We start from the raw sequence: 27,563 nt of genomic DNA on the forward strand, positions 1-27,563 counted from the left end.
CTGGGAGGCTACCTTTGTGCGTCGGGTGATAGGCGTCGCGTCGTTCCGTGTTTTCGCTTCCTGATTCTTCGAGAGCACAGGAGTGATCAGCCCAAGTGTCCAGTCCTCTCACTCTTCACTCTCTGCTTTTGTATCTAAGCAGCACCGCAATAGCCGGATTCTTGATGTTACTTACCTGATATTTGGAACTTTGAAATACGAAATCTCCGGCTGGAGATGAATGTAGGAAAATATTGTAGCAAATGTTGTAAATTAAGTCTTCTATTAATGTAGCCGAAACAATCACGGTTGCAGAAAACTGGTCTTATTGGTATAGTTCTGTAAATGGACAACTATATGAACAAGTTAAAAAATCGATTTTTTAATTTTTGTCTTAAAATTTTTTGTAGTTTTCTGAATAAGAAATAGTTTCCTTTCAGCAAATTTTACTGAAGAAAACCCAAAAATTAGAATAATTTTGAAATATCTGCATACATGACGATGCCGTTATGTCACATAGACATCTGTGTTATAAACAGTATTCTGTTCTCACATGTTTATTTCTTTATGACTTAATGACGCAAGATTGTTAGGAAAGTAATTACGTTGTAGGACTGAAAACCCCAAATGAGAATTTCAACAACTTTATATGCGAACATATATCAAAAACTGTTGTGATAGGAGAAAATATTTTTAAAAAGGGAATGCTATATGCTCGGCTATGTTTCAGCGGTTGTACAGTGTCAGGCTTTAGGGTTATTAAACGGAATGGAGTGCCTTGTGAAATAAATATACAATGAGTTTTAATTGCCATGAACCGCAGGAGACCCTTCGAAGCAAAGGCCACCAAAGAAGCGCGTTACAACGTATTAATATTTAGGGTTATTGTTACGAAGTGTGCCCCACCTATGCTCTCTCCGTTTGGGATGGATACCAACATACAATATCAAAGTATTACGAAGTTGTTCGGGAGGTACAGCGTAGTGGGCTCTGTTAGTTTGCAAGCAGGTTGGACTTTTCACTACACATATATTTTCCAGTACACGAATGGCATTAACGTGAACACTATCTTGATTAATAAAATTTTACTCTGTTAACGTCAGTATGCACTAGGCACCCAGAAGATTTAAATTCTGCGCAATTAGAATCAACTGCCAATAAAGAAACGGTTATCAAAACACAAGCTCATTTAAATATCAGTTAAAACATTTAAAACATTTGAGTTGGGACATTTGGCTCAATAGTCAACAATTCTGTAAGATATCTAGCTAAATACAATTACTTACGTCTTTAAACGCTCAGATGCTTGTAGGACATCAAATAACCCATATAAGCCAGTCATGATCCCTCATTTACACTGTGGCCTGCCTATAAACAAATATGAACAAGTTCTGACCACTGCGATTAACTGTGCACCACCAAAGACGTTGATCAGACATTCAATAGCACTTAAGTTCTTTATTCTGTTTGGATTAGTATTTCATCTCTAACAAAGGCGACGCAGGTTAAAGTTTAGTTGGCAATTAGAAAATGAACTGGTATTAATACGACAAAGTGGTAATATAATTTTTTTATTCCTATTAAGTCTTACAGGAGGCGAGACCCGTAGTCTCGACTGGTGCTGGCGTCTCCTGTATGCATTAACATTTAAATCACTAGGAACCAACCCACTGAAAATCATTTCACATGATTAGCTTACACACTACAATATAAAGCGCCTCTGCTTAAAACTACCTCAGAGAGTTTTTTCTTTAAATAAGAGACAATTAGATAAATAATCTGCGCACTCGTACGCCAATAATGCCACACAACTGCACGTACAGCTCACACTACGATCAAGAGCACACGTATTCGGTAAACTGGGGAGGGTATAACCGTCCAAACAGAACAAGCTATGCAAAATAACAAATTTGCACAAACAGCTGCTCTGACTTCCGATGTCCAGGAAAGGATACCAAAATGCTTCGAATAACAGATGCAGTACTCTTCTCTAATATATATCACTAGCCGTGGTACAGATATATCAAACTTCTAACGACTTCATTCAACATCCGTTTTTCAGAATAGAATTCAAGACATCAATCTCATTTAAAAATCAGAGTATCCCAACAATTCAGTGCCTTGTAATTTGTAACTGCCGAAGGCACTACTTGCCCCACACTTCTTAAGAAAACACCCAAAGTAACTACAGGCCTTCTCACTGGCTTGCACCGCCTCGGAATGTAGCACGCCATCCAGTCATTATACAGTATGTCGCGTAGTGTTAATGAGGATGTGGTATAGAAGTACTCCACTGGTATTTCGCGGGTAATCTTATTACGGAGCTGTAAGCCGAAGAAGATGTTGTTAAATCCTGCAGTCCAGTTACTTAATCCTACACAACATTAAGAAGCTTTCGAACTCCACGTTATTTGGTTGAGTGAAAAATCGTTATTAAATGCACATAAACGTTGTACGATGACCCTTGAAAGAAATGAATTTTCATTTTGATTGGTGTCACAGTAGCCGTTTCATAAAAAAGTGTATTTTGAATACCATGTGAAGTTGTCAAGTAAGTAACAGTAAATTGGAATATAGGGCCACAGATTTTATTGTAAGATGTACAGCTAAAGATAGTACAGCTAAACCAGGTGCATCTCACATGTAAATACTATGGAAAATGTCAATAAAGATGAAGTACTGCAAAATAGAGAAATATGAATATTGTTATCCTCTTAGAGAAAGCTTTTGACAACGTTAACTGGAATACTCTCTTTCAAATTCTGAAGGTGGCAGGGGTAAAATACAGGGAGCGAAAGGCTATTTACAGTTCGTACAGAAACCAGATGGCAGTTATAAGAGTCGAGGGGCATGAAAGGGAAGCAGTGGTTGGGAAAGGAGTGAGACAGGGTTGTAGCCTCTCCCCGATGTTATTCAATCTGTATATTAAGCAAGCAGTAAAGGAAACAAAAGAAAAATTCGGAGTAGGTATTAAAATTCATGGAGAAGAAGTAAAAACTTTGAGGTTCGCCGATGACATTGTAATTCTGTCAGAGACAGCAAATGACTTGGAAGAGCAGTTGAACGGAATGGACAGTGTCTTGAAAGGAGGATATAAGATGAACATCAACAAAAGCAAAACGAGGATAATGGAATGCAGTCAAATTAAATCGGGTGATGCTGAGGGGATTAGATTAGGAAATGAGACACTTAAAGTAGTAAAGGAGTTTTGCTATTTGGGGAGCAAAATAACTGATGATGGTCGAAGTAGAGAGGATACAAAATGTAGACTGGCAAAGGCAAAGAAATCGTTTCTGAAGAAGAGAAATTTGTTAACATCGAGTATAGATTTAAGTGTCAGGAAGTCGTTTCTGAAAGTATTTGTATGCAGTGTAGCCATGTATGGAAGTGAAACATGGACGATAACCAGTTTGGACAAGAAGAGAATAGAAGCTTTCGAAATGTGGTGCTACAGAAGAATGCTGAAGATAAGGTGGGTAGATCACGTAACTAATGAGGAGGTATTGAATAGGATTGGGGAGAAGAGAAGTTTGTGGCACAACTTGACTAGAAGAAGGGATCGATTGGTAGGACATGTTTTGAGGCATCAAGGGATCACAAATTTAGCATTGGAGGGCAGCGTGGAGGGTAAAAATCGTAGAGGGAGACCAAGAGATCAATACACTAAGCAGATTCAGAAGAATGGAGGTTGCAGTAGGTACTAGGAGATGAAGAAGATTGCACAGGATAGAGTAGCATGGAGAGCTGCATCAAACCAGTCTCAGGACGGAAGACCACAACAACAACAACATATCCGCACCGGATGGTTCGGACGAAATAGTGTACTGCCTCGGTATAAATTACCATCAATGTGATGGTAAGGGAAGAAAAAGAGATGCTTAGCTGGGGCATATCTGCGAACACTGCTATTATATACCTCAACAAACATTTAGGGCCTGCTGCAATCGTGTACATCTTTTGAGTCACGATTATAATTAAACTGGTTTCCGTAAATCAAAGTAGTGCCTTCAAAACAAATAGAGTAAATGACATACAAGCCGTGAGGTTTGTTTACTGATTATTGCTGTTCAAAAAATGGCTCTGAGCACTATGGGACTTAACATCTGAGGTCATCAGTCCCCTAGAACGTAGAAATACTTAAACCTAACTAACCTAAGGACATCACACACATGCATACCCAAGACAGGATTCGAACGTGCAACCGTAGCGGTCGGGCGGTTCCAGACTGAAGCACCTAGAACCGCTCGGCCACACCGGCCGGCGATTAATGCAGTCAGACGCTTTATTTGTACCCAGGAAACCAATTCGATAATGAAATTTTTGTGTGGAACTCTAGTCCAGTTTTTTAATCGACGCCATGTAAAAAGTTAAAATTTGGGCTCACATTCACAGTGATTACTACACTCCTGGAAATGGAAAAAAGAACACATTGACACCGGTGTGTCAGACCCACCATACTTGCTCCGGACACTGCGAGAGGGCTGTACAAGCAATGATCACACGCACGGCACAGCGGACACACCAGGAACCGCGGTGTTGGCCGTCGAATGGCGCTAGTTGCGCAGCATTTGTGCACCGCCGCCGTCAGTGTCAGCCAGTTTAACGTGGCATACGGAGCTCCATCGCAGTCTTTAACACTGGTAGCATGCCGCGACAGCGTGGACGTGAACCGTATGTGCAGTTGACGGACTTTGAGCGAGGGCGTATAGTGGGCATGCGGGAGGCCGGGTGGACGTACCGCCGAATTGCTCAACACGTGGGGCGTGAGGTCTCCACAGTACATCGATGTTGTCGCCAGTGGTCGGCGGAAGGTGCACGTGCCCGTCGACCTGGGACCGGACCGCAGCGACGCACGGATGCACGCCAAGACCGTAGGATCCTACGCAGTGCCGAAGGGGACCGTACCGCCACTTCCCAGCAAATTAGGGACACTGTTGCTCCTGGGGTATCGGCGAGAACCATTCGCAACCGTCTCCATGAAGCTGGGCTACGGTCCCGCACACCGTTAGGCCGTCTTCCGCTCACGCCCCAACATCGTGCAGCCCGCCTCCAGTGGTGTCGCGACAGGCGTGAATGGAGGGACGAATGGAGACGTGTCGTCTTCAGCGATGAGAGTCGCTTCTGCCTTGGTGCCAATGATGGTCGTATGCGTGTTTGGCGCCGTGCAGGTGAGCGCCACAATCAGGACTGCATACGACCGAGGCACACAGGGCCAACACCCGGCATCATGGTGTGGGGAGCGATCTCCTACACTGGCCGTACACCAGGTGATCGTCGAGGGGACACTGAATAGTGCACGGTACATCCAAACCGTCATCGAACCCATCGTTCTACCATTCCTAGACCGGCAAGGGAACTTGCTGTTCCAACAGGACAATGCACGTCCGCATGTATCCCGTGCCACCCAACGTGCTCTAGAAGGTGTAAGTCAACTACCCTGGCCAGCAAGATCTCCGGATCTGTCCCCCATTGAGCATGTTTGGGACTGGATGAAGCGTCGTCTCACGCGGTCTGCACGTCCAGCACGAACGCTGGTCCAACTGAGGCGCCAGGTGGAAATGGCATGGCAAGCCGTTCCACAGGACTACATCCAGCATCTCTACGATCGTCTCCATGGGAGAATAGCAGCCTGCATTGCTGCGAAAGGTGGATATACACTGTACTAGTGCCGACATTGTGCATGCTCTGTTGCCTGTGTCTATGTGCCTGTGGTTATGTCAGTGTGATCATGTGATGTATCTGACCCCAGGAATGTGTCAATAAAGTTTCCCCTTCCTGGGACAATGAATTCACGGTGTTCTTATTTCAATTTCCAGGAGTGTATCATCATTTGTGGTTACTCGACATCCAAGGGTGCACAAAAACCTCTTGCAGACGTTTCCAAGAATTACTTCCTGCAGCCATATGCATTTATACTGATCATCCAGAACGTTATAACCACCTACCGAACAGCCGGCACGTCCGTCTTTGGCACGGAAAAAAGCGGCGACGCGTCGTGTCATGGAAGCAATGAGCCCTTGGTAGGTCGCTGGAGGGAGTTTACACCACATCTGCACACACAAGCCAAGCAATTCCTGTAAATTCCAGGAAGGCGGATAGTGAAATCTAACGCCATATCCCGTATGTGTTCGATTGGGTACAAATCTGCCTAGCTGGGGAGAAAGCAGATGAACTGAAACTCGCCACGATGTTCCTCCAACCACACTATCGGGCTCCTGGCCTTGTGACATGGCGTATTACCTTTTAGAAAAATGACACTACCGTCCCCCCCCCCACCCCCTGAACCATGGATCTTGCCGTTGGTGGGGAGGCTTGCGTGTCTCAGCATGACGAAATGCATGATGAGACAAAAGCAATTATTCAGGTAGTGAAGAGAGACGAAAATTTAATAGTCATGGGTGACTGGAATTCGACAGTAGAAAAAGGAAGAGAAGGAAACGTGGTAGGTGAATATGGATTGGGGCTAAGAAATGAAAGAGGAAGCCGCCTGGTAGGTGCAACCACAACAGAGGGGTATCTGTTGAGAGGCCAGACAAACGTGTGGTTCCTGAAGAGGGGCAGCAGCCTTTTCAGTAGTTGCATTGGCAACAGTCCGGATGATTGACTGATCTGGCCCTGTAACACCAACCAAAACGGCCTTGCTGTTGTGGTACTACGAACGGCTGAAACAAGTGGAAACTACAGCCGTAATTTTTCCCGAGGGCATCCTGCTTTACTGTAAGATTAAATTATGATGGCGTCCCCTTGGGTAAAATATTCCGGAGGTAAAATAGTCCCCCATTCGGATCTCCGGGCGGGGACTACTCAGGAGGACGTCGTTATCAGGAGAGAGAAAACTGGCGTTCTACGGATCGGAGCGTGGAATGTCAGATCCCTTAATCGGGCAGGTAGGTTAGAAAAGTTAAAAAGGGAAATGGATAGTTTAAAGTTAGATATATTGGGAATTAGTGAAGTTTGGTGGCAGGAGGAACAAGACTTTTGGTCAGGTGAATATAGAGTTATAAATAAAAAATCAAAAAGGGGTTAATGCAGGAGTAGGTTTAATAATGAATAAAAAAATAGAAGTGCGGGTAAGCTACTACAAACAGGATAGTGAACACATTATTATGGTCAAGATAGACACGAAGCCAACGCCTACTACAGTAGTACAAGTTTATATGCCAACTAGCTCTGCAGATGACGAAGAAATTGACGAAATGCATGATGAGACAAAAGCAATTATTCAGGTAGTGAAGAGAGACGAAAATTTAATAGTCATGGGTGACTGGAATTCGACAGTAGAAAAAGGAAGAGAAGGAAACGTGGTAGGTGAATATGGATTGGGGCTAAGAAATGAAAGAGGAAGCCGCCTGGTAGAATTTTGCACAGAGCATAGCTTAATCATAGCTAACACTTGGTTCAAGAATCATGAAAGAAGGTTGTATACATGGAAGAACCCTGGAGATACTCAAAGGTTCCAGATAGATTATATAATGGTAAGTCAGAGATTTAGGAACCATATTTTAAATTGTAAAACATTTACAGGGGCAGATGTGGACACTGACCACAATCTATTGGTTATGAACTGTAGATTAAAACTGAAGAAACTGCAAAAAGGTGGGAATTTAAGGAGATGGGACCTGGATAAACTGAAAGAATCAGAGGTTGTACAGAGTTACAGGGAAAGCATAAGGGAACAATTGACAGGAATGGGGGAAAGAAATACAGTAGAAGAAGAATGGGTAGCTTTGAGGAATGAAATAGTGAAGGCAGCAGAGGATCAAGTAGGTAAAAGGACGAGGGCTAGTACAAATCCTTGGGTAACAGAAGAGATACTGAATTTAACTGATGAAAGGAGAAAATACAAAAATGCAGTAAGTGAAGCAGGCAAAAATGAGTACTAACGTCTCAAAAATGAGATCGACAGGAAGTGCAAAATGGCTAAGCAGACATGGCTAGAGGACAAATGTAAGGATGTAGCGGCTTATCTCACTAGGAGTAAGGTAGACACTGCCTACAGGAAAATTAAAGAGACCTTTGGAGAACAGGGAACCACTTGTATGAATATCAAGAGCTGAGATGGAAACCCAGTTCTAAGCAAGGAAGGGAAGGCAGAAAGGTGGAAGGAGTATATAGAGGGTCTACACAGCGGCGATGTTCTTGAGGAAAGTATTATGGAAATGGAAGAGGAGGTAGATGAAGATGAAATCGGACATATGATACTGCGTGAAGAGTTTGACAGAGCACTGAGAGACCTTAGTCGAAACAAGGCCCCGGGGGGAGACAACATTCCATTCGAACTACTGACAGCCTTGGGAGAGCCAGTCCTGCCAAACCTCTACCATCTGGTGAGAAGATGTATGAGACAGGCGTAACTCCCTCAGACTTCAAGAAGAATATAATAATTCCAATCCCCAAGAAAGTAAGTGTTGACAGGTGTGTAAATTACCGAACTATCAGTTTAATAAGTCACAGCTGCAAAATACTAACGCAAATTCTTTACAGACGAATGGAAAAACTGGTAGAAGCCGACCTCGGGGAAGATCAGTTTGGATTCCGTAGAAATGTTGGAACACGTGAGGCAATACTGACCCTACGACGTATCTTAGAACAAAGATTAAGGAAAGGCAAACCTACGTTTCTAGCATTTGTAGACTTAGAGAAAGCTTTTGACAAAGTTGACTTGAATACTCTCTTTCAAATTCTGAAGGTGGCAGGGGTAAAATACAGGGAGCGAAAGGCTATTTACAATTTGTATAGAAACCAGATTTAGTTATAAGAGTCTGGGGCATGAAAGGGAAGCAGTGGTTGGGAAGGAAGTGAGACAGGGTTGTAGCCTCTCCCTGATGCTATTCAATCTGTATATTGGGCAAGCAGTAAAGGAAGCAAAAGAAAAATTCGGAGTAGGTATTAAAATTCATGGAGAAGAAGTAAAAACTTTGAGGTTCACCGATGACATTGTAATTCTGTCAGCAAAGGACTTGGAAGAGCAGTTGAACGGAATGGACAGTGTTTTGAAAGGAGGGTATAAGATGAACATCAACAAAAGCAAAACGAGGATAATGGAATGCAGTCGAATTAAGTCGGGTGATGCTGAGGGAATTAGATTAGGAAATGAGACACTTAAAGTAGTAAAGGAGTTTTGCTATTTGGGGAGCAAAATAACTGATGCTGGTCGAAGTAGAGAGGATATAAAATGTAGACTGGCAATGGCAAGGAAAGCGTTTCTGAAGAAGAGGAATTTGTTAACATCGAGTATAGATTTGAGTGTCAGGGACTCATTTCTGAAAGTATTTGTATGGAGTGTAGCCATGTATGGAAGTGAAACATGGACGATAAATAGTTTGGACAAGAAAAGAATAGAAGCTTTCGAAATGTGGTGCTACAGAAGAATGCTGAAGATTAGATGGGTAGATCACATAACTAATGAGGAGGTATTGAATCGAATTATGGAGAAGAGAAGTTGGTGGCAAAACTTGACTAGAAGAAGGGATCGGTTGGTAGGACATGTTCTGAGGCATCAAGGGATCGCCAATTTAGTACTGGAGGGCAGCGTGGAGGGTAATAATCGTAGAGGGAGACTAAGAGATGAATACACTAAGCAGATTCAGAAGGCTGCAGTACGTACTGGGAGATGAAGCAGCTTGCACAGGATGGAGTAGCCTGGAGAACTGCATCAAACCAGTCTCAGGACTGAAGACCACAACAACAACAAAACTGCCGTCGGGAAACTACATCGTCATGAAGGGGTGTACGGTAATCCATGGTTGTCATGGTGCATTGCACAAGCTTCACTGGGCCCATGGATGCTCACGCGAATGTTCCACAGAGCGTATGCAGCCGCCGCCAGCTTGTCTCCGTCCCGCAGCACAGGTTTCAAAGACCCGTTCCGCTGGATGATTGGTTCAAATAGCTCTGAGCACTATGGGACTTAACACCTCAGGTCATCAGTCCCCTAGAACTTAGAACTACGTAAGCCTAACTAACCTAAGGATATCACACACATCCATGCCCGAGGCAGGGTTCGAACCTGCTACCGTAGCGGTGGCGCGGTTCCAGACTGAAGCGCCTAGAACCGCTCGGCCACCAGCGGCCGGGCCGCTGGAAGACATGATGAAGAAGGTATCGGGTTTCATCAGACAATGCAACGCTCTGCCACTGCTCCAACGTCCATTGCCTGTGGTCACATGCCCATATCGGTAGAAGTTGCCAATGTCGTGGTGTTAACATTGGCACATGCATCAGTCGTCGGCTGTTGAGGTCCATCGTTAGGTTTGTTCGTCGCACTGTATGTTCAGATACACTTGCACTCTACCCAGATTTAAAGTCTGATGTTAGTTTCACCACAGTTCTCTGCCTGTCTTGTTTTACCGGCCAGACGCCCGACATCTGTAATGTGGTGGCCGCCCAACCCCACGACATCTAGACGTGGTTTCATCTTGGTTTCACCACATTTTGAAGACACTCACCACAGCACTGCTCGAAAATTCGACAAGTCATGCAGTTTCAGAAATGCTCCTGCCGAGGCTCCGGGCCTTCACAATCTGGCCTCGGTCAAACTTAGATAGACGAAGTGCCTTCCCCACTCTACACCCAGACATCACACTCACTGATACTACATGCACTATGCGTGTGTCCGACTGACAGACATTCTTCACGAAGTGACGCTGCTATGGCCTGGACGGCTTTAATTCTGTAGTGTAGTAGGTCGATGGTCATAATGTCCTGGCTGATCAGTGCATATTGCGCCTGTATATATTGCCTCATAATGTAATATACCCATCTTCCATTAAATCATCGACTAGGTCATTTCTTGTATAATTAAATGCAGAAGAAACCTTTCTGGCCTATCTACCATCTATCCACCTAGCTATGTGTCCCATTTAACATCTTTCATTTACATTGCCTGTCTTAATTACGTCTTCCAGTCACTGGTTCCTTAATTTTCCTACGTGTCATAGTAATTCCCTACAAGCATCTCCACACAAATCATTCCAAGTTTCTCAGTGTTTCCGTCAATTTTCGTTTTGTCATCGCCTTTATCTGTTGTAAATACATAATTAATTACCTAGTTCTGTAGCCTAATGAAAGTGTCATGCATGGAAGTATCTAGAGAAGGACTTTGTTCATACTAATGCTTTATTTGTCAATAAAAATTTCACGATCCGGTAAACCTTGTGAACTGCTAAGGTTGCCGTCGCATATACGCTCTAAGAAAGAAGGAAAAAAATAAAATAAAATGACACTCCATGAAGGAATTATCCGAATGGGACGGAAATCTTCAAAAGCGACTGTTTGTGTGCAGGCAAACAGATGACTACAATTACAGAAATACTGGAAGATTTCAAATGGTTCAAACGGCTCTGAGCACTATGGGACTTAACATCTGTGGTCATCAGTCCCCTAGAACTTAGAACTACTTAAGCCTAACTAACCTAAGGACATCACACACATCCATGCCCGAGGCAGGATTCGAACCTGCGACCGTAGCAGTCGCGCGGCTCCGGACTGCGCGCCTAGAACCGCGAGACCACCGCGGCTGGCCTCTGGAAGATTCACTCAAGTCAAATATCTTTACAAATTGAGCAAGTCATTAACGCGTTGGTCCACGTCTGGCCCTTAAGCAAGCAGTTATTCTGCTTGGCATTGATTGGTAGTGTTATTAGATGTCCTCCTAAGGGATATCGTCCCAAATCCTGTCCAGGTGGCGCGCTAGATGTTCGAAATTGCAAGCTACTTGGAAGGCTCTGCCCATAATGCAGTGAACTTTCTCAGTGGGGGAGAAGTCCGGTCACTTTCCTGGCCAAGGCTGGGTTTTACAAGCATCAAGACAAGCGACAGAAACATCCTCTGTGTGCGGGCAAGTATTATTTTGTTGGTATGTATGCCCAATGGCGCCTCCCATGAAGGACAAGAACACGGGGCATTGAGTTTCAGGACACTCTTACCTTGGGGTGGGAAACTGCCCGTAAAGGCGGAACAATCGGCTATTATCAATGGCATGAGGATGCATGAGGCAATGGAAACCAATGCATTAAAGCCCACAATGAGTATCTACCGGAAATGTGGCCTGTATAACTCCTCCGAGGGCAAAGATTCCGAAATTGTCCCCTATTCAGATCCCCGGCAGGGGTGCGCTAAAGGGGAGGTGACCATAAGGAAAAGACTGAATAACCAACGGAAGGATAACGTTCTACGAGTCGGGGCGAGGAATGGCAGAAGCTTTAACCAGGTAGGGGAGCTAGAAAATATGAAAAGGGAAATGCAAAGGCTCAATCTAGATATTTTTGGAGTCACTGAAGTGAAATGGAAAGAAGACTAGGACTTCTGGTCCGACGAATATAGAGTAATATCAATAGCAGCAGGAAATCTTACAATGGGAGTAGGACTCGTTATGAGTAGGAAAGTAGGGTAGAAAGTGTGTTACTGTCAAGAGTTACGTGACAGGGTTGTTTTTTCAGAATCAACAGCAAACCAACACCGACAACAATTGTTCAGGTACACATTCCGACGGCGCAAACTTAAGATGAAGAGATAGACGAAGTACAAGAGGATATTGAAGGGTTAATACAGTACGTAAATGGAGATGAAAATTTAATAGTCATAGGGGATAGGAATGCGGTTGTAGGGAAAGGAGTAGAAGAAAAGGTTACATGAGAATATGGGCCTGGAACAAGGAATGAGAGAGGATAAAAAGTAATCGAGTTCTGTAATAATTTTCAGCTAGTAATAGCGTAGAATCTGTTCAAGAATCACAAAAGGTGGAGGTTGACTTGCAAAAATTCGGGTGATACGGGACGATATCAATTACATTACATCATGGTCTGACAGAGATTCCGAAATCAGATACTGCATTCTACGGCTCACCCAGGAGCAGATATAGACTCAGATCACAATGTAATAATGATGAAGAATAGGCTGAAGTTTAAGAGATTAGGAAGGATCAGTACACAAAGAAGTGGGATTCGGAGGTACTAAGGAATGAAGAGATACTTTGAAATTCTTTAAGGTTGTAGATACAGCAATAAGGAATAGCTCTGTAGGTAGTATGTTGAAGAGGAATGGATCTCTGAAAAGGGCAACCATAGAGACTGGAAAGAAAAACATAGGTACAAAGAAGGTAACTGCAAAGAAAGCGTAGATAACTGGGGAAATACTTAAGTTGACCAACAAAGGATGGAGTACAAAATATTCAGGTAAAGTCAGGAGCACGGAAATACAAGCCGCCGAGGAATGAAATAAATAGGAAGTGCAGAGAAGCTAAGACGAAATAGCTCCATGAAAAATGTGAAGAAATCGAAATAGAAATGATTATCGGAAGCACTGACTCAGCCCATTGGTAAGTCAAAATAACATTCGGTAGAATTAAAAGCAAGGGTGGCAACATTAAGAGTGCAACGGGAATTCGAATGTTAAATGCAGAGAGTACACTGGAGGCCTCTATGAGGGGGAAGAAGATTTGTCTGATGTGATAAAAGAAGAAACAGGAGTAGCTTTAGAGGAGACAGGGAATCCAGTATTAGAATTAGAATTAAGGAGAGCTTTGGAGGACTTACATCAAATAAGACGGGAGGGGTAGATAATATTCCATCAAAATTTCTAGAATCATTGGGGGAAGTGGCAACTAAACGACTATTCACGTAGGTGTGTGGAATACTCGAGTCTGGCGACATATCATCTGACGTTCGGAAAAATATCATCCACACAATTCCGAAGACTGCAAGAGCTGAAAGAGCAAGAATTATCGCACAATCACTGTAACAGCTCATGCAGCCAAGTTACTAACAATAATGATGTACAGAAGAACTTAAAAGAAAATTGAGGATGTGTTATGGAAGGTAAAGACTCCGGAGAGGCAATTCAGTAGTTACAGTAGTCAGTGGAAGCAAGGCTAGAGAAAAGTCTAAACATGTTCATAGGATCTGTCGCCCTGGAAAAAGCTTCCAACAACGTCAAAGGGTACAAGATGTTCGAAATTCTGAGGAAAATAGGAGCAAGCTACATGGAGAGGCGAGTAATGTGCAACATGTACAAGAGCCAAGCAGGAATAATAAGAGTGAAAGGCCAGAAAAAAAGTACACGGATAAAAAATGGTGTAAGACAGGGATTGAGACTTTCGTCCCTACTGTTCAGTCATACATCGAAGAAGCAATGATGGATGTAAAAGAAAGGTTAAGGAGTGGGATTAAAATGTAAGGTGGAAGGAGCTCAATGATACGATTCGCTGATGTCATTGCTATCCTGAGTGAGAGTGAAGAAGAATTGCATGATCTGCTGAATGGAATGAACATTCTAATGAGTACACAATATAGACTAATGTAAATCCAAGAAAGACGAAAGTGATGAGTTGTAGCAGAAATGAGACCAGCGAGAAACTCAACATTAGAACTGATAGTGATGAAGTAGATGTGAATGTGAATGTCGTGTGACTGGGGCCTCCCGTCGGGTATCCGGTCGCCAGGTGCAAGTCTTTCGATATGACGCCACGTCGGCGACTTGCGCGTCGATGGGGATGAAATGATGATGATTAGGACAACACACCACCCGTCCATTAGGATTGGCATTCTGTCGCGCTGACCACTGAGGTACCGGGGGTGGACTCTAAGTAGATGAAATTAAGGAATGCTATAACCGGGCAGCAAGATAACCAATGACGGATGGAGCAAGGAGGACTTCAAAAGCAGACTAGACCCCGCAAAAAGGACATTCCTGGCCAAGCGAAGTCTACTAGTATCGAATATGAGCCTTAATTTGAGGAAGAGATTTCTGAGGACGTACGTTTGGAGTGCAGCATTGTTTGGTAATGAAAGATGGACTGTGAGAAAACCGGAACAAAAGAGACTCGAAGCATTTCAAATGTGGCGGTATACGAATGTTCAAACGTAGGTGTACTAATAACATAAGGATTTATCAGGCTCTGCGCAGAGTTGGAGAGGAAAGGAATGTGTGGAAAACACTGTCAAGGAGAAGCGACAGGATGATAGGACACCTGTTAAGACATCAGGGAGTGACTTGCATGGTACTAGAGGGAGCTGCAGTGGACAAAAACTGTAGAGGAAGAGAGATACTGTAATACGTCCAGCAAATAATTGAAGTTGGTGGCAAGTGCTACTTTTAAACGAAGAGGTTGGCACAGGGAGGCAATTCGTGGCGAGCGGGCCGCATCAGACCAAGCAGAAGTCGGATGACACAAAAAAAGTGCTAACAGGTAAAAGTCCTGTTACCAAAACAAATGGCAGCCCGGACCATCACACCTGGTTTACAAGCCGTAGGGGAACGACAGTCAGGTTGGTAGCCCACCGCTGTCCAGGATGTCCACAGACACGTCGTTGCTGTCCATCGGGACATGGAGTTTCATAGACCGGCATAATTTCTTCAGTGACGAATGCCGCTTCGAAATTAGTCTCGATGACTGTCATGAAGTTGCTCTGCACGTTGCAAAAGGCAAGCCATGGTTCTTAATAGGCAGCAGTGCATGCTCAGCATTGTGTTTCCATGCTGGCCATAAGGTTGGTGCGTTCTTGCGGTAAGGGGTTCCATTCTTCCGCCAGTGCGGTTGACTACTGTTGGATGGTCACTGGTGCATGTGGATGTGCTGGAGTACAGTACAGCTGCCCATCGTATACCATACGTGCTCGATGGGACATACGTCGAGGGAATGGGCTGATGGGTCTGCTCGTCGAATAACCTCTCGTTATAAGTGCTCCTGGGCAACGGCCTTGCCGTAGTGGATACACCGGTTCCCGTGAGATCACCGAAGTTAAACGCTGTCGGGCGTATCCGGCACTTGGATGGGTGACCATCCAGCCGCCATGCGCTGTTGCCATTTTTCGGGGTGCACTCAGCCTCGTGATGCCAATTGAGGAGCTACTCGACCGAATAGTAGCGGCTCTGGTCAAAGAAAACCACCATAACGACCGGGAGAGCGGTGTGCTGACCACACGCCCCTCCTATCAGCATCCTCACTGAGGATGACACGGCGGTCGGATGGTCCCGATCGGCCACTTGTGGCCTGAAGACGGAGTGCCTAAGTGCTCCTACAGATCCGCTTTTCGATGCAGTCGCGCATGGCCATCCACAGAAAAGAAGTCAGGGCTGAATGAATTCCAGAAAAGGCGGACATGGGTAAGGAGTACAGTGTTGCAATAATCTTGACCGATGGCTGTACCGTGTTCAAACGTTTTAAGGTCTGTACACTCACGCAACATTATGCCTCAACGCACCGTAACACACAGACCACCTAAATGATCATATCCGACAGTGTTTCTGGGTGCATTACTTATTACCACTTCTCGCCATATGAAGGTGCGTCCAGAATCACTTCTCAGACTTAATCTGCTCTCATCCAAAAAGAGCACGGGACCCCACTCCCTGTCGATCCAGTCACTGCGTTCTTGGCAACATGACAAAAGGTTCCACCGACATGTGGCTGTCAACGAACGCTGCGTACCGCTCATCGTGAAAGAGGACCATATACATGCAGTCGCCATGAAACTGTGGAGCGTGGGATTGTGTGTCTCGTTGTGACGTTGAAAGTGAATGGAATTGCACCAGCTGTTTGGCGTGGGTCCGTTCTGCCTGATGGACAATGTAGCCGTCGTCTGCCGCTACGGAAGGCGGTGCTTGGCTTAGTGCCTGTGGTTCAGAACACTCCACTCGCACGTGAAGAATACCGAACTCCTTGGCTACACTCGACGCCCTTCGGCTTTCCTCCAGTTTCACGATGATTCTTCCCCTGTGCGCCATCCAAGTATTGTCTCCCTACCGTGTTGAAATGAATAACGCCAGAACAGGGCACCGTAACTGCTCGCTAATTTCCATTTCCTATAGGTGCATCGCGTTTCGGGACCAGCCCTATTAGGCGCTATAGTCACGCTGACATCACTTCATGTTACGTCCAACTTCCTCTACAAGACTGTGGGGCTGTGGCAGCATGTTCTCACACATTCATTCATTTCCACGGTGTAGTTATTTGTATGTTACGTAACTTGATCTATCTCGTTCTTAAGTTACGCAGTGCAGTGTACATATAAACGTCAATATGTGTGTAAATTAAACGAACTGTAGATGTTTAAGCCCTCTTAATGAAACAGTAATTTATTTACGTAAATAAATGTTTTAGTCATCTTCAGCATACATACATAAAAATATTGGAACGAAATGTCTGCGTAGATACTACTAACAACTATTTGCAGGTTTACAAAGCCGGCGGGTATAGTTTACAATAGAACAGGCAGTGTACTCGTACACACTGGAATATTTTACTTTTCGTTAATACATCTCATATAATTAAGTTCTTTCTGATCATTTATCTTACTAAAGGTTTCCCATCTTTCTAAACGTCACAATTTGTTTGCCTTTGGCACTTCCGCCCAGAGCGTGAAACAAGTTCAAATGGCTCTGAGCACTATGGGACTTACATCTCAGGTCACCAGTCTCCTAGAACTTACAACTACTTAAACCTAACTAACCTAAGGACATCACACACATCCATGCGAGAGGCAGGATTGGAACCTGCGTCCGTAGCGGTCGCGCGGTTCCAAACTGAAGCGCCTAGAACCGCTCGGCCACTTCGGCCGGTGAGCGTGAATCACAAGACATCCGACTGAATTAATATGGAAAAGAGACAATGCGGCAGTTAATCCACTATACTACATCTACTCTTACAGTGTATTGTGTTTCTTGTAAACATCAAAATAGACAGAAGGTAGTCGTACTGTGTTATCGAGGTAAACCTTAATATTATGCAAACCACTTTCGTAGTTTTTATGACGACATAATTTCTTTAGTGCAGACTAGGATTACCTAAATCTTTCAGTCACTGGAAGCCTACAGAAATAATATCTAAAAATACAAAACTATTGAATAAAACGTCAACATCTTTTTGCGATGTATTGCTATTCATAAAACACAACGGGCAACGGGTAGGGAGTTTAATAGATGACAGACAGGAGTCAAAGAATAATTTGAGAGGAATTAAAGAACAGTTACCACTGCACTAGTAGCCGAAATTAAGGAACACTATTGAATGTAATGGACTGCATTCTTACAAGGAAACATTAAGGTACATTTAAAAACACTTATACTCTTGTCTAATACCCCAGTTGATACGTAATTTCTTCACGACCTCGTCTAGTTAAATGACTAATGCCCTGGAAAACAGTAGTAATAGTAACCTCACACTTGTCGCAGACTATGCAGTTATCTATAATGAAAAGCTCTCGGATAAAAACTGCAAAAATTATTAAATCAGGCCGTCATGAGATTTCAAAGTAGTGTAATGATTATAAACAGTCTATAAATGTACACAGATGCAAAATTATTCATTTCACAAAACGAAAAAGTATGATGTCCTAAAACACCAATGACTCACATTCAGAACGAGCGAATTGATAGAAGTATCTAGGTATGAAATGATCGCATAAGGTCAGTTGTAGGTAAGGCAGATGGCATACTTCAGTTCATTGACATGGTATTGTGGAAATTCACTCTATGTACAAAGGAGAGTGTCCACAAAACACTAGTCCGTCCCGTCTTACAATATTGTTCAAGTGTTTGGGACTCATATCAAAATGGACTAGCAGGGGGTGCTAAATGTTTGCAAACAAATGTTGTACGAATGGTAACAAATTTGTTGAAATCAAGGGTCAGCGTCATGAAAAGGCTGAAAAATCTGAAATGGCATACTCTTGAATATGATGCAAATAATCCCGCAAAAGTTGATCTATAAAATTTCAAGAAATACTATGAAGTTAAGAGCACTGCTCCCATAGAGGCGTTGAAGACCAAAACGCAGCAAGCACAGATGTATTTCAACACTTGCCCTCGAAAGGCAAAGGTCGAGTTCGAGTCTCGGTCCGGAACACAGTTTTAAGCTGCCAGGAAGTTTCATATCAGCGCACACTCCGCTGCAGAGTGAAAATCTCACTCTGGGAACATGCCCGAGACTGTGGCAAAGCCATGTCTCCAAAATATCCTTTCTTCGAAAAGTGCTAGTTCTACAAGTTTCGCAGGAGAGATTCCGTGAAGTTTGGAAGGTAGGAGACGAGGTACTGACGGAAGTAAAGCTGTGAGGACGTGTCGTGATTCAAGCTTCGGTAGCTAAGCTGGTAAAGCACTTGTCGGCAGAAGAGAAAGGTCCCGGGTTCGAGTCTCGGTCGGGCACACATTTTTAATCTGCCACGAAGTGGCATGTCAGCTCACACTCCACAGCAGAGTGTAAATCTCATTCTGTATTTCAACATTCTTCGTCCTCTCCAATTGGAACTGGAAGACAGCCTGGTGTGGGGCACCGCGAGAAGTATCCCCGGATGCACTTCACGGATGAAGAGGATGTTAAAATGACACTCCGATAGAGACTGAGGAACTCTGTGAGATGTTTTCCGAATCCACGTGTTGTAATATACTTCAAAGTTCACGAATAATTACATAACCAAGAATTTCAGAGGTTCTGTACCGTGCATTTTTACGTACTATGTGCTGTACAGTAAACCATGTATGGATATACGTCAGAGTGTTGTGAAAACAGTTTCAATCTTCTAAGAAGTTACAAAAAAGGGTATTCTATTAGCATATATAGTTTAACAATTATGAGTGGGTTAGAAGAAGGCAACATTCTTCCCTAATAACGTATCTGACACTTTATCCACGCCCTCAGCGATTGGTGTTAAAATACAGAGGTAGGAGCAAAGTATGGACACACTGCTAGGAGTGCATGCTTGAACGTAAATGCAAGTGCTAGCCAAACCTGCAGGTGGCGCTGTTGTGTGTTATCAGGACAGTGTTGTGTGTAGTTATGAGTGCATTATGTCGGAGGCAAGTGTATCCGAATGTGGACCTGTTCTTGGTGCCAGTATGATGGATGCCTCCGTAAGCAAGGTTTCTTAAGTGTTTGGTTTTTCAAGAGACACACTACCTAAGATACATACCATATACAGGGAAAGCAGGAGAACGTCATCCGCTAAGTCACAACGCGCATGAGAGAATGTTTCGGAATTGTGACAAACTGTCGTTGAAGAGGATTGTCACGAAAGATAAAAGGACGATCGATGCAAAAGTCGCAGCAGGACTGAATGTTATACTCGTGAACTCTTTCAACACCAAGCAACGCGAAGGGAGCTGTATAAGCTCGGAATTGCAAGGCCAGCTGGAATTCCAAAACCACACGTCAGTGGTGCAAACGTCCGTAACCGAAAGCCGTAAAACAGGAACTATTATTGAGCCTTTTTGGTCGCGTTTGGAGACAAGGGTGCTTTATCGCTATCGATCCAAATCATCGCTACGGGTATAACATTCCCTTGAAAACCAAACCGGAGCCGTATTTACCCATTCCGAGACGACTGGAAGCTCTTGCGAATGCCAACGGTTTTCGTACGTCGCGTTAGGTATGATAACGTGCTGTGTTTTTTGGTGTTCCCTCATTTTTGCGAACCCGTTTTGATGATACTGTCATACAGTTCGACGAAACTTGTGAGATATACTGGTATTCCTATTACTTGTTACACAGGGTGTTCGGAAAATTACGTTACAAACTTTTAGGATTTGCAGAGAGGGGGATGTGAGTACATAATATTTTGAATAGGAACTGATGTCAGGAAATGTCATCCAACGACTCTACAGAATGTTGAAGTTAGAAGCGCCGGCGCCTGTATATTTATGTATCTACAGGGTGATGTTATAAACTTTCGCCGGCCGTTGTGGCCGAGCGGTTCTAGGAGCTTCAGTCTGGAACCACGCGACCACTACGGTCACCGGTTCGAATCCTGCCTCGGGCATGGATATGTGGGATGTCCTTAGGTTAGTTAGGTTTAAGTAGTTCTAAGTTCTAGGGGACCGATGACCTTAGATGTTAAGTCCCATAGTGCTCAGAGCCATTTTTATAAACTTTCAGGAATGATGGGGAAGCACAAATGTACCAATTTCAGGTACGGTTCCCCGTACCGGAAACGAAAGAGTCGAAAGTTATAAGCGAAAACCGTTCTGATACCTGTTGCAGTGGAATACATCTATCCATACTGTTATTCCTAAATAGTAGGTTACGCAACTTTCAGAGGTCGCAGTATATACCAAAACAAGAAGAAATATCTACTAAATGTGGGTTTAAAATGCGTACCTTAAGAGCTATGATCTCTTGTTCAATAGGAGATGTGTTTCACATTAACGAAACTCCTCATGTATGCATTTTTAAGTCCACATTTACTCGACATTTTTCTCTTGTTTTGGTCCATACTACCACCTCTGAAAGATGTATACCATACACTCTTAGCAACAGCAGTACCGGTACATTTTTTTCCTTTGTCAGAGATATCAGAATGATTTTCGCTTGTAACTTTCGACTCGTTTGTTTCCGAACCAGGGATCCTTACCTCAAATTGATACATTTATCCATCACCATAGTCCTCGAGAGTTTGTAACATCATCACGGAATCACCCTGTATGTCTTTGACACACTGTAGCGTTGTTGGATGACATTTCCGGACATTGGTTGCTATTCAAATTATACTCTCTCCCGAAACTTTCTGGCAGATTAAAACTGTGTGTTGGACCGAGACTCGAACTCGGGATCTTTGCCTTTCGCGGGCAAGTGCTCTACCAACTGAGCTACCCAAGCACGACTCGCGGCCCGTCCTCACAGCTTTACTTCTGCCAGTACCTCATCTCCTACCTACCAAACTTTACAGAAGCTCTCCTGCGAACCTTGCAGAACTAGCACTCCTGAAAGGAATGATATTGCGGAGACATGGCTTGGCCACAGCCTGGGGGATGTTTCCAGAATGAGATTTTCACTCTGCAGAGGAGTGTGCGCTGATATGAAACTTTCTGCCAGATTGAAACTGTGTGCCGGACCGAGACTCGAACTCGGGTTCATATCAGCGCACACTCCGCTGCAGAGTGAAAATCTCATTCTGGTATTCTCTCTCCCTCTACATTTCCTAGAAATCTGTGTATCCCATAGCTAGCGAGGGATTACGTAACAAAGAATGATATAGAGTTTATACTATGTGTATGTTCATGAATTTTACTTTTTGTACAGTAGAGGAAAACGTACATGGATAAGTTCTGCGGAAATCACTTTTACTCCTCTTAGAAGTTGGCTCAAATGGCTCTCAGCACTATGCGACTTGACTTCTGAGGTCATCAGTCGCCTAGAACTTAGAACTAATTAAACCTAATGACATCACACACATCCATTCCCGATGCAGGATTCGAACCTGCGACCGTAGCGGTTGCTAGGTTCCAGACTGTAGCGCCTAGAACCACACGGCCACTCCGGCCGGCTCTTAGAAGTTCCTTGAAACTGTGTTTCGTTACATTAGCGTATACATTTATTAATCTATAATTAAAAAGAATGGCGTTTAGACGCAAATCTGATAAAGGAAATGACGATGTATTGCAGTCTATAAGGTACTTTATCCGTGTCGCATAAACTTTGCACAGACGTGCGCCTCGGGCAGAACAAATCCCCGTAATGGATGCTCTCATCGATCTGAATATTAATGATTCCCGAAAACCGGGCAGGAGAGGTTCATCGGGTGACGCGTATAGATTGACGCCCTGATGTGGGCTGACTAGCGCTGCGCTGTGGGAGGATTAGAGACGACGGAGCGCATAATCCTCCGGCGTTTCAGCCGGGGCGTGAGTCGGAGGCGGCGCTCTCTGCCAGGGACAGTCGCATTGCTTTGCGACCTGTCAGCAGTTGCCACATGTGGCAAGAGAGCGTCTTCTTCAGTAACCTGAGATATCGTGTGGGGCATGGCCCCTAACTGCCAGTGTAGGAGCACTGTCCTGCAATTGTACGTCTACACCTACATACACTACTGGCCATTAAAAATGCTACACCAAGAAGAAATGCAGATGATAAACGGGTATTCTTTGGAAAAATATATTATACCAGAAATGACATGTGATTACATTTTCACGCAGTTTGTGTGCACACATCCTGAGAAATCAGTACCCAGAACAACCACCTCTGGACGTAATAACGGCCTTGATACGCCTGGGCATTGAGTCAAATGGAGTTTGGATGGCGTGTACAGGTACAGCTGCCCATGCTGCTTCAACACGACACTACAGTTCATCATGAGTAGTGACTGGCGTATTGTGACGAGGCAGTTGATCGGCCACCATTGACCAGACGCTTTCAATTGGTGAGAGATCTGGAGAATGTGCTGGCCAGGGCAGCAGTCGAACATTTTCCGTATCCAGAAAGGCGCGTACAGGACCTGCAACATGCGGTCGTGCATTATCCTGCTGAAATATAGGGTTTCGCAGGGATCGAATGAAGGGTAGAGCGACGGGTCGTAACACATCTGAAATGTAACGTCCACTTTTCACGTGCTGTCAATGCGAACAAGAGGTGACCGAGACGTGTAACCACTGGCGCCCCATACCATCACGCCGGGTGATACGCCAGTATGGCGAAACAAATACACGTTTCCTATGTGCGTTCACCGCGATGCCGCCAAACACGGATGCGACGATCATGATGCTGTAAACAGAACCTGGATTCATCCGAAAAAATGACCCTTTTGCCATTCGCGCACCCAGGTTCGTCGTTGAGTACACCATTGCAGGCGCTCCTGTCTGTGATGCAGCGTCAGGGGTAACCGCAGCCATGGTCTCCGAGCTGATAGTCCATGCTGCTGCAAATGTCGTCGAACTGTTCGTGCAGATGGTTGTTGTGTTGCAAACGTCCGCGTCTGTTGACTCAGGGATCGAGACGTGGCTGCACGATCCGTTACAGCCATGCGGAAAAGATGCCTGTCATCTCAACTGCTAGTGACACGAGGCCGTTGGGATCCAGCACGGCGTTCCGTATTACCCTCCTGAACCCACCGATTCCATATTCTGCTAACAGTCGTTGGATCTCGACCAACGCGAGCAGCAATGTCGCGATACGATAAACCGCAATCGCAATTGGCTCAATCCGACCTTTATCAAAGTATGAAACGTGATGGTACGCATTTCTCCTCCTTACACGAGGCATCACAACAACGTTTCATCGGGAAACGTCGGTCGACTGCTGTTTGTGTATGAGAAACCAGTTGGAAACTTCCCTCATGTCAGCACGTCGTAGGTGTCACCACCGGCGCCAGCCTTGTGTGAATGCTCTGAAAAGATAATCATTTGCATATCACAGCATGTTCTTCCCGTCGGTTAAATTTCGCGTCTGTAACACGTCATCTTCGTGGTGCAGGAATTTTAATGGCCAGTAGTGTAGATATTCCGCAGGTCACCGTACCGTGATGGCAGAGGGTACCTGTACCACAACTCGTCATTTCATTTCTTGTTCCATTAAAAAAATAGAGCGAAGGAAAAGGACTGTTTGTATGATTCCGTATGACCCCTTATTTCTCGTATCTTATCTTCATAGTCCTTACGCGCACTGTATGTTGGCGGTAGTAGAATCGATCGGCAGCCAGCCTCAGGTGCTGGTTCTCTAAATTTTCACATTTTTCCCAAAAAGAATGTCGCCTTCACTCCAGATATTCGCATTTGATTTCTCGAAGCATGTCCGTAATACCTGTGTGTTGTTCGATAGAACCGGTAACAAATCTTGAGCCGTTGCTGGTTCGTATTATGCTTTGCATTAAACCTTGGTTGCTATTCTGTGATTAGTCTCCTACGGTTATCGCGATTTTGATGTTATCCTCTCTCTCCGCGAGTCGCAGCAGCAGCGTGTATCGATATTCGCACCCTTGTACTATCCTTGGCCTCGCTACTATAGTTTCCGGCTGTGCCATGTGCCGGTGATTGGTCGGTTGGCGTGGAGCAGCGAGTAAGTCTCCGTGGCGCGTGTCTGGTCGGGGCCGCTGGCGGCGTCCACACGCGGTCAGAGTATGAAGGGCTGTTCCCATTACTACGAGATCCGTGGCTCACCGATCGCTGACACGACAGTTGAGTCTTTACTTAATCTACCAGCCAGCCCCAAATGTACACACTGTGTCGTTGTGGGCTGTTGGGACATTCCTGCGAGCAACAACATGTGTTTTCGAGTTGGCAAAATTCTACCCGCGCTCCTGAGGAGTTTAACTTAACTTGATTGCTTTTGAATTCAAGTGCACCTGCGGAATCATCTGCCTTGTGGCCGTTATCGTTCCGGTTACTTGCCCTGGCCGTTGACGTAAATTCACGCAGTGTATTTTGTCGTTGTGTTGTGGCTCTCCAGCATGGCGAGTAGTTTGACAGCTGAATGTGTAATTCATTGTGGGCGCCGATACCTTCAGTCTAGTTCCATTGAACTCTCTGTTGTGTGCTGGTCGGGTGGAGCGGAAGTTATCCTGTCGCTTGGTCCATTGACTATCTGTCGGTTAGGTTAGTTGGTTCAAATGGCTCTGAGCACTATGGGACTCAACTGCTGTGGTCATAAGTCCCCTAGAACTTAGAAGTACTTAAACCTAACTAACCTAAGGACAGCACACAACACCCAGCCATCACGAGGCAGAGAAAATCCCTGACCCCGCCGGGAATCGAACCCGGGAACCCGGGCGTGGGAAGCGAGAACGCTACCGCACGACCACGAGATGCGGGCAGGTTAGGTTAGTGTCAGGTTGAGAATTGTTGGGCTGACTGCCTCTTTCACCTAAGCGAGCGTTAATGTTTGTGTGGTGTCACCGCTGGACACCACACTTGCTAGGTGGTAGCCTTTAAATCGGCCGCGGTCCATTAGTATACGCCAGACCCGCGTGTCGCCACTGTCAGTAATTGCAGACCGAGCGCCACCACACGGCAGGTCTAGAGAGACGTCCTGGCACTCGCCCCAGTTGTACAGCCGACGTTCATAGCAATGGTTCACTGACAACTACGCTCTCATTTGCCGAGACGATAGTTGGCATAGCCTTCAGCTACATTTGCTACGACCTAGCAAGGCGCCGTATTCAATTGATATTGAGATTCTATTAATGTATCATCAAGAGCGATGTTCTACAAATGTGGATTAAAGTTAAGTATTCCAGAAGCTACGTACTTTTCTTTATAGCATTCATTACGTATCCTGTTTCAGACATCACGCCAGCCTGCGTGAGTTTAAGCGCGTGCCTTTCGGCTTCCTCTCATTGTGTCTAGGCTGTCTTGTCTAGACACAACAGTTTGAATTCCAGGTCGACCTTTGGAAACTTCTGAGCACCGTTTGATGTGCTGCCTTTTGTTATTTGCCCTTGTCGTTTGTTTATGTATGGCTTCTGGCCGATTTTAAATTAAATTTGTTTTGCCCTTAAGGCGTGAGATTGTTTGGGCCTTCAGCCTAATTGAGAGAAATGTTTAAAGATAAGGCCTTATGCCTTTTAAATTCAAATTCCTGTTTTTGAGTCTTAAGTGATTGGCCTTCAGCTGATTTTAAATTAAAGTTGTTTTGCCCTTGAGGCGTGAGATTGAATGGCGCATTTAGCCGGGAATTAAGTTCTAAAATTAATGTTTGGCTTGCTGTGTTTTTAATATTTTCTTTACTCTTGTAATGTTTGTCAAATGAATAAAGTAGTATGTTCGAGTGCAACTGACAGCCACTAATTTTGGCCCCTTCCACAAATTACACTATCTGTCTTGTTCTGCGGACATAGCAGAGCGTGATTTCGCTTGTGTTTGCCATTCCAGTTGCAGTCAGTTTCACTCTCGTTCTCTTTTTGTGTTCAGTGGCACCGTACAGTTTTGGCTGTTACTTGTTTCAGGTGCTTATCGTAATGGCGGTCAGACAGCAGGGGATCTCAAATCTACCAGTCCGCCTCTGGGTTGCGTCGGTGTATTCCTTCAATCCAACATGGTACTAATCCCAAACGCTCAAGCAGTACTCAAGAATAGGTCGCACTAGCGTCCTGTATGCGGTCTTCTTTACAGGTGAAGCACTCATTCCTAAAATTCTCCCAATACGCCGAAGTCGGCCTTTCGCCTTCCCTACCACAGTTGTCGCATGCTCGCTGCATCTCATATCGCTTTGCAGTGTTATGCCTAGATATTTATACTACTTGACTGTATCAAGCAGGACACTTGCAGTACTGTATCCGAATATTACGGGTTTGATCTTCCTGCTCATCCGCATTAACTTACATTTTTCCACTTTTAGGGCGAGCTACCATTCATCACACCAGATGGAAATTTTATCTAAGTCGTCTTGTATCTTCCTACAGTCACCCAAATCCGATGCCTTACCGTACACCACGACATCGTGAGCAAACAACCCCACATTGCTGCCTACCCTGTCCGCCAAATCATTTATGCATATAGAGAACAACAACGCTCCTATCACACTTCCCTGGCTCACTCCTGACGATACCCTTGTCTGTGATGAACAATCGCCGCCGATTACTTAAGAAGTCTTCGAGCATTTTACATATCTGTGAACTTGTCCCGCATATCGTACCTTCATTGTCAGCCTGCAATGGGCCACCTTGTCAGATGCTTCCCGCAAATATACACTCCTGGAAATTGAAATAAGAACACCGTGAATTCATTGTCCCAGGAAGGGGAAACTTTATTGACACATTCCTGGGGTCAGATACATCACATGATCACACTGACAGAACCACAGGCACATAGACACAGGCAACAGAGCATGCACAATGTCGGCACTAGTACAGTGTATATCCAACTTTCGCAGCAATGCAGGCTGCTAT

This window comes from Schistocerca nitens, chromosome 7 (genome assembly GCF_023898315.1).
Source record: "Schistocerca nitens isolate TAMUIC-IGC-003100 chromosome 7, iqSchNite1.1, whole genome shotgun sequence".
Classification (NCBI taxonomy): domain Eukaryota; kingdom Metazoa; phylum Arthropoda; class Insecta; order Orthoptera; family Acrididae; genus Schistocerca; species Schistocerca nitens.